Here is a 9,273-nt window from a genome sequence, read left to right as displayed (position 1 = left end):
TGCTCAACGCACTATGATCTTACACAAGGATATTCAGGCTTGAAGATAGAAACATGAGTTGTAGTTCAGGTCATGTGACCTTGGGCAAAGAAAGTCACCTCTCTTAAGCTTTAGCTTCTGACACGTTAAATGTAGGGGGGAAAACAAAACAAGATTCCTGCTCGAGATATCCCACAGGTCTTTAGAAACAAAACGTAACAAAATAATGGATGTAAAACCACTTAATGAAACTTCAAAGCCAGTAGTAATAGAGCAGATTATAGTCATTAATGCGACTTCACTGGAGGAAGAAATGTTAACAATAGAACATACTTGCTCTTTCAAGGGTTTGCCGGTCTGTGGGAACAGGGAAATAAGGATGGAGGTCTGACCTAGGAATAAAATTACCAATTCATTCTGTCTTCCTTTCAGGGTTCTTATGACAATTAACTTGCCAAGATTCAACCGCAAGACCATATGTTGCTGAGATCACATGGGGAAATGAGATTTCTTTTGATTATTTGTTTGTATTAACATTATTAGAATAGTGCTTCATTTATTATACTGGCCCAAATTCAATCTGTCAGGAGGGTTTCCAGCACATGAAGGTATAAAAACACTCTCAAACGCAAGTGATTTTCTCAAATAGGAGAACCCTAAGCTCACCTCCTCCTCAGACCTTGTTAGCAATCACGTTTGTCCTTAGGCAGGATGATACTCACACTAATGATAGGTGGATGACATTCACACAGATAACAGGCCTGAACTGTTCTAAAGTATTGAACATCCTTTTGAATTGTGAAAGGAATTTTAATGTGCAGTAATGACAGCCTTAACATTTAATGTATTTTAATTATTCTAATTATTTGGAAGTTGGTAATCAGTGCCTTCACTCAAGCTAGGTCATTTGATTAACCAGACCACCCATTTTCTGAGCACACAGAACAATTAGATATACATTAAACTACTTCCACCAATGCTTCTCGTTCTCAATTACAAACAATATGCTGCGTTCAGACACTAAAGTGTAGAATCATTATAGTACCCCCATCACAGTTATTATTTTCTAAGTCATAAGTTAGCCCATCAGACAACACTTCTGCTTCTTCAGTCGCATCTCTCTCTTGTTTCCATATACTCTGTGTTTCAGCCACACAGACTTCTTCACAATTCCCTGAATGTACCATTCTGTTGGCTAATTTTGTGCCTCTGGTATATGGTGCTCTGTTTGCCTTCAATGTCCTCCCCACAGCTCCAACCCTATTCAACCCTCTTTCATCAGGAAAGTTCCTATTTATGCTTCAAAACTCATCACAGGCATTATCCCCTGGGAGAGGGCTTCCCAAATTCCCTATGGATAACTCATCCCCTCTCCCTCTGTGGCCTCAATATTCCTCCACGGAGTTACTAGTTGTTTTTACATTTGTGGCCCTAAAAGGCTGCAAGTTCTTAGGGGGAGAGGAAAGCAATTTGTTCATCTTCACATCTCCTTTTCCCAGACAAGGGTCTGGCATGAAGTAGAGCTCATAAAATCCTGAGGGTCCATGAATGCTGGGAGTCTCTTTCAGTCTGATTTAGTTGTCTGAAGGTGCCATTCTGTACCAGGCTTCTGTTTTGATTGTTTCCTGATCCCTTTGGATGAGGAAAACAGGTTTTTCCTTAGGACAATGGGCGTGGATTATGAAAATGTTATGCAAGATTAGTCAAATGCTACACTGTTTCCTTCAGGAACTTTCAGATGGCTCAGGAATGGAGCTTTTGTGGCAGGTCGGTAGAGGCTGCTGGAGGGGGCTTTCCTGATCATCTGCTTTGAGGGATAAACATTGCTTGTCCCCTCCTCCAACTAAGGAAGGTAAGACTGTTTATCGAAAACTTTTGTATGTGTGTGCTCCAGGAACCTAAATATTCTCCATGGTCATTTCAAAAAAGGGACACAAAACATTTACCTTCCTCTCTCCCTCTAGATTGTAACCTAGCTAACAGGCTTCCTTTAAATGCAGGTGAAATTGATCAGATTGAAGTTAGAATCAAATAAAATAATGTTACATGCTGTTGGTGATAAAGGAGTTGAAATGTAAGAAGGAATATTGAGTATTGGTCATTTCCTGGATGGGGGCAGACGGGGAAAAAAGCTAATGTGGAGTTGTGGGGGCTAATAATTGACAATTAAATATTGTGGTTTTGAGAGCTAGCCAATTCCAGGGAATGAGGGAGAGAGAGAGAGAGTCCAGCAGATAAGAACAGCTTATAAGCACGGTGTTGCTCCATTTCTAGTTTTCAGCTAGTAATATTTTTGTGTGAGGATATTGCTCCAGTATAATTTGCAAAATGCCACAAGTCAGAATAGTATGTTGGTACCTCACCTTTAACAGATATACATTGCTAATGAATAAGATCTGTTAAATACTAATGAAATTGAATGTTCCAACCAGATGAGATAGCACATTTGCACATATATATATACAAATAGATATATAAATTGCTTTATATATACTATAAACATGAATTTTATGTAATATATAAAGGTTAATATTTTACATAACATATATAAAATAAAAGCAATTGTGTTTTTAGCAGGTACCTTTATTAAGTCATTCACAACTCCCTCTCACTTCTCCTGGTTCAGACCTGAGAGCCTGGCCCATTTTAGTCACATTTTTTGGGGAATTGACAGGAGAGAAGAAAGTGGTGATTTAGTAATTATCTATTCTTATTGGATAATATATAGCTAACTCATAACTTTACCAGACCATTTTCCTAACTCCTCTAAGGCAAGAGATCAAGAAGTGGGAGAGTTTGGAGGAAAAGTTTTGTTTTTTAAAAAAATTGTTATAGGAATACCTTTTCATTCCTTTCCACTACTTCTCCACTAGAAAAATACATGAACTTATAAAGGCAATGAGGGAAATGCTCTGCTTTCTACAGCAGTGGTAAAAAAAAAAAAAAAAAAAAAAAAAGAACCAGAGAGAAACAAGTTGTGGTATGTCCATGCAATGGAGTAGTATGTAGCCACTAAAAATAAGTCAAATGGAGACCAGCCTGACCAACATGGAGAAACCCCGTCTCTACTAAAAATACAAAATTAGCCAGGCTTGGTGGTGCATGCCTGTAATCCCAGCTACTCAGGAGGCGGAGGCAGGAGAATCACTTGAACCTGGGAGGCAGAGGTTGCAGTGAGCTGAGATATCACCATTGCATTCCAGCCTGGACAAGAGCAAAATTCCGTCTCAAAAAAAAAAAAAAGAGAAAGAGTCAAATGTATCTACTTGGACATAGCATGATGTCCAGTATGTGAAAAAGTCCAGAGGACAAGGATTGGCAGCAACTTGATGTGATTATTACATTGTAAGATTGAGAATGTAGGAATATGAATTTTCACTTAGTTTTATACACATTGTATTGTTTAGAATGTTTGCAATGAGCCAAAATGATACATTTCTTATCTAGAGAAAGAATGATGGAAGGAGGGAATGCGAAGAGAGAATGAGAACAAGAGAATGAAGGGACCAGGGAACAAGCAGATCCCCAAAATGTTGTGAAGTTTTGAAGGGGCTGAGCTTCTATTTCATATAAGATGATAAAAGTACTGTGTTAGGAGAAGAAACAGGCTACATATTTGTATCATTCATAATAGTTTTTTTTTGCCAACAAAATACTAGGTTATTAACTAAACGTTGACCTTGCAGTAAATTAAAGACGGTATTAACAAGAGGAAAGAAGAGAAGGGAACCATGGGCAACGCCCAACTTGGATGAATTTCAGTGAATAGTGAATCTCAGAGACACGTAGGATTGGGTGATGAAAGGAAAGAGAGTAAGACTAGAAGATTAATAACAAACCCTCTTTGTAAAACACAGTTTATAATGTGCATAATCACCTGAGTGTCTTATCGGACATTTAGGTTTGTTGAAGGTTTGTGTGTGTGTGTGTGTGTGTGTGTGTGTGTGTGTGTGTGTGTGTATACTATTAGTTCTGGGAAATAAATATGGAAAATATTTTCAGAGAAAAGAACTAATATATCAAACCTTAAACTCTATAAAAAGCTGACCCAAATTATACAATCTTGTTTATTATTTCAACTACATGTACTAAATTCAATTATGACTCTTACTGTCTAATTTAAAACACCCTCGATATCCTGCAAATTCAGAGGAATCCCAGGGACGGTGGTTGACAATGTGGCTGAGTTAGAGATGCCGTAGCTCAGGAAGAGAAATGGCTTGCTCTAACAGACACAGATAATAGTTGGCAGCACCCAGATTTGAATGTAAGTCTGTCTTGCCAAAGCTTATAAATTTAAGAAAAAAAATTTGTCTGAATACAAATAGTACATGCTTAGATAAACTCAATTAGAGCCTACATGTCCATTTGCACTTTCTACAACAGAAGTTTTTAATAGAACCTCCAAAGTAGTGACTTCTCTGTGACAAGATGTGACTGGTACCAGAGATGTCTTCCTCAGAAGTTGCTGTGATATTGTGTCCAGAATTGATGGGTTCATGGTCTCGCTGACTTCAAGAATGAAGCCGTGGACCCTCATGTTAAGTGTCACAGTTCTTAAAAATGGTGTGTCCAGAATTTGTTCCTTCTGACGTTCGGACGTGTCTGGAGTTTCTTCCTGCTAGGGGGTTTGTGGTCTCACTTCGTGGTCTTGCTGACTTTAGGAGTGAAACTACAGACTTTTACCATGAGTGTTACAGCTCTTAAAAGTGGTGCGGACCCAAAGAATGAGCAGCAGCAAGATTTATTGTGAAGAACGAAAGAAATAACCCTCCACAAAGTGGAAAACAAACGTAGCAGATTGCAGGTGCTGGTTCGGGTGGCCTGCTTTTAATCCCTTATCTGGCCCCACCCACATCCTCCTGATTGGTCCATTTTACAGATAGCTGATTGGTCCATTTTACAGAGAGCTGATTGGCCCGTTTTGACAGAATGCTGATTGGTGCATTTACAAACCTTTAGCTAGACACACAGTGCTGATTGGTGCGTTTACAAACCTTTAGCTAGACAGAAAGGTTTTCCAAGTCCCCACCCCTCCCAGAAGCCCAGCCGGCTTCACCTCTCACCGGTAGCCTCTGTGGGACTTTGCAACATGTAGCCTGGGCACTCCGGCAGCCCAGAGGGAGCTTGTCCCAGACAACGAAGAGGAAAAGAACGGAAACAAGAAAGAGATGGAGACCCGCCATCGTGGCCAACGACCGGGTGAAGAGGGAACGGCAGTCCCACGCACGGGACCCAGCCTCCGATCAAGCCCAGCAGGCGCCGGCTGGCCACGCCAGTGCGGCGTTCCGAGCCAGCACCCACCCAGAACCCCCGCCAGCCCGCGAGCTCCGTGCTCAGCCCCGGCTCCCGCCCACGCCTCTCCCTCCACACCTCCCCGCGAGCAGAGGGAGCCGGCTCCGTCCTCAGCCAGCCCCAGAGACGGCCCCCACGGCGCAGCGCGCTCCTCGAGCGCGGCCAGAGCGGACGCCGAGGCTGAGGAGGCTCCGAGAGCGAGGGCTGCTAGCACGTTGTCACCTCTCAATACTGGAACTCAGCATAAGAGGTGTCCACTGTGCTGAGTGATGGGAGACAGATGAGTGTATGGTAGATAGAACAGTGCTTCCCCACAACAAAGATGTCAGCATGTTACTGTGTGTGTTAAAAGGGACTTTGTAGATGTGAGTAAGTTGAGGATCTTGAGAAGAAAAGATTATCCTGGGTTTTTTGGGTGGGGCCAATGTCATAAAAAGGTCCTGATAAGAAAGAGGCAGGAGAGTCAGGGTCAGAGGAGGAGCCATCATGATAGGAGCAGAGAGGCAGAGTCAGGAGAGTTGAGGATGCTACACTGCTAACTTTGAAGATGAAGAAGCCACGAGCTATGGAATGGAGACAGCCTCTGAAAGGCAAGGAGATGGACTTCCTCTAGAGCTTCCAGGAAGGAGTGCAGGCCTGCTGACACATACGTTTTTGCCCAGTGAGACTAATTTTTAGACTTCTGACTTCCAGGACTATAAGGTAATAAATGTGTGTTGCCTAAAACTACTGTTTGTGATAATTTGTTGTACCAGCAAAAGGAAACACATATAAACTATAATAGGCTCTTCTAGGTGAACTCGATGTTTCAAGTGATCAGGGTCCATGGGGAATAGGAATTGGATAGCTGGAGAATGTTGCTGAGTGAGAGATGGCAGAGTCAATGATGTTGGAAGGCCGTTTGAGTTTGACCTTGAAGTGCATAAACCATGAATTGTGATTTTCCATCATTCTTCCTTAATCTCAGGTCCAAGGAAAAAGCGGTATCATTAGAATGAAACACACGTAGCAATATACTCACTTTATCGCACGGGTATTTTCAGTGTATTGTAGAAAAATCTATAAAACACTTCTAACAAGGTCTCAGGAAATAATTATCCTTGTATTTTATTCTTCTGTATTTTAGCCAACCTCATATGTTCAGGGTTTTGTAAATTTGCAAGGACGAATTTAACAGCAAATAAATTATTTAAAACCTACAGAAAAAGTCTTCTAAACCAATTCCCACAGAGTAGACATTTCCTGAATCTTAATCTTCTATCAGATTCCAGAAGATGCAAAAGAAGTTGGGCAAGTCACATAATCTCCCTGAGATTCCTATTTTGTGACGTTTTCCCTAATTCATTGTAACAGGCAAAGAACCTTGAATCTTAGATCTACAAAAATCCCCAGAGATGACAGTAGCCCAAATTTCTCATTGTACATATGAGAAAACTGTGGCAGTGACTTGTCCAAGATTGTATCCTGCAGTGTGCTCTGCAGGTGCCCCAAATGCTCAAGACGCTCAACATGGTAGTGATGCAAAATGAGATATTTCTCGTTCTCCAGAAGATTATAATCCAGGAAGGAAGATAGAGAAATAACATATGTGTATAGAATGGTTGGTAAGGTATAATTATTGAAGTTAGCACAGGGTATCAGTTGAGCTTGGAGGAGGGGTACATAGCTCAGACAGGCATTTCTCATCATGAATACTCATTAAATTTAAATACTAAAATTGTATTAACTTCTTGTTATTTTACAAAAATAACTGTGTCTCCTCGGTCAATTATTCTAAAAATGCAGTCAAATAAAATGAAGAAAGTAAAAACTGTTCGAAATCATATCATCCAGAGATGACCACTGTTAGCGTTGTGTTATATATCCTTACATAATGATGTTCCATCTACACATAGATATATACACACAACCATGCATATATGGTTATATTTCTGGTATCTCTCTCTCCCCCTCTCTCTCTCTCTCTCTCTCTCTCTATATATATATATATATATATATATACACACACACACACACACACACATATATATATATATATAAATCTTATGTTATCCTGCTGGTATTTGTCCCTTTCTTTGCACATTATCATAAATATCTTATTTTAGAATTACTGAATCTCAGAGTTGGAGTAGGTATACAAAATATCTTTTAATCCAACCACAAAATAAATACATTTTTATTTTTTAATTGTTTTCAATATACACAAAATTGTAGCGATCTCTCTACCCACTTTCTCTATTATTAACATCTTAAATTAGTATGATACATGTGTTTATAATCAATGAACCAATACTGATACATTATTATTAACTAAGTCCGCCTTTATTTAAACATTTTTAAGTTTTTACCTAACATTTTTTTTTGTTTCATGGTGTCATCCAGGATGTCATATCATATTTAGTTGGTACATCTCCTTAGGCTCCTCTTGACTGTCACAGTTTCTCAAACTTTTCTTGCTTTTGATGATGGTAAAATTTTCAAAGAATACTGATCAAGTATACTGTAGACTTTTTTTTCAAGTGGCATTTGTTTGGTGTTTTTCTTATGATTACACTAGGGTTATGGGGTTGGGGGAGGGAGACCACAAAGGTAAAATAGCACTTTTATCAAATTATATCAAGAAAACACACTATCAACCTGACTTATCTCCGTTGATGTTAACCTGAACACCTGCCTGAGATAGTGTTTGTCAGGTTTCTGCACTGTTAAGTTACGCTTTTCCTCTTTCCATACTTATTTTTTGAGAGAAAGTCACTATGCACATCGCACACGCAAGAAGTGAGAAGTTATACTCTACCTCCTTGAAGGTAGAGTATCTACATAAATTATTTGGAATTATTCTACCCAGCTTTGGCCAATAAGAGCTCTTTGAGTTGACTCCTGTGTCTCTTTGACATACCACATCGTGTGTGCATGTGTGTGTGTGTGAGAGAGAGAGTTTGGCACTTTTCTTACTTTCTGGCACTATAAAATGATATAAGCTCATCTTTTGTATTTCCTGCCCTAGACCTAGAATCAGAATGTTTTAGAAACCAAGATCTGGATACCAGCTATGTTCATTACTAGTGGAGTGTTTTGCTTCTAGGCCCTCTCAACAGTTAGAGGGATGAAATATATGTGTGTATGCTAATCCATGTATATACATATACCCATAAAACTTCTATATGTAATCATCTATACCTATATTAAGTTAAACATGAGTTAATACTGATGTCTCCATCTCTAATCCATTCCTACATGAATTATTCTAGACTCTTCTGCTTGCTTAGTTGTAAATTTCCACAACTGTAAGAACCCTGGCTTCACATTACAAAGGCTGTCTTCTCTCTTTTATTCTCATTTCTGGCTAGAAATTTATCAAGGTTTGGTTTCATTGATTTTTTTTCATTGTTTTCCATTTAGTTGATTTCTACTCTTATTTTTATTATTTCTTTTTAGTTTTTCTGCTTGCTGTAGATTTACGTTGCTCTTTTTCTCTACTTTCCTAAAGTAGAAACTTAGACTATAGATCTTTCTTCTTTTCTAAAATGTGCATTTAATGCTATAACTTTCCCTCCAAGCATTACTTTTGCTACTTTTTAAATTTTTTAATAGGTTGTATTTTCATTTGCATTAAGTTCAAAATATTTTTCTAATTCTCTTGGGATCTCTTCTTAAACACATGTGTTATTTAATAGTGCATTAAAAAATTTCTGAGTATCTTGAGATTTTCTAGATTTTTTCAATTATTGGCTTTTAGTTTGATTCTATCACAGCATGAGAACACACTTTGTGTGATTTCTATTCTTGGAAACTTACTAAGGTGTATTGCATAACCTAGAATGCATTCCATCTTGCTAAATGTCTCATGTGAGCCTGCCACTCGACATTATGATATGTAGATCGTCCCTGAGACCTCAGTTCTGGAATGTGTCTGAGGAAAGTTGTTTCAGTTTGTCCAGCTTTTTCTCCTTTCCTTCCTTCCTTCCTTCCTTCCTTCCTTCCTTCCTTCCTTCCTTC

The sequence above is a fragment of the Hylobates moloch genome, unplaced genomic scaffold (assembly GCF_009828535.3).
Source record: "Hylobates moloch isolate HMO894 unplaced genomic scaffold, HMol_V3 SCAFFOLD_1, whole genome shotgun sequence".
In the NCBI taxonomy this organism is placed as follows: Eukaryota; Metazoa; Chordata; class Mammalia; order Primates; family Hylobatidae; genus Hylobates; species Hylobates moloch.
The sequence above is the reverse complement of the archived record's forward strand: the minus strand, read 5'-3'. Positions refer to the sequence as shown.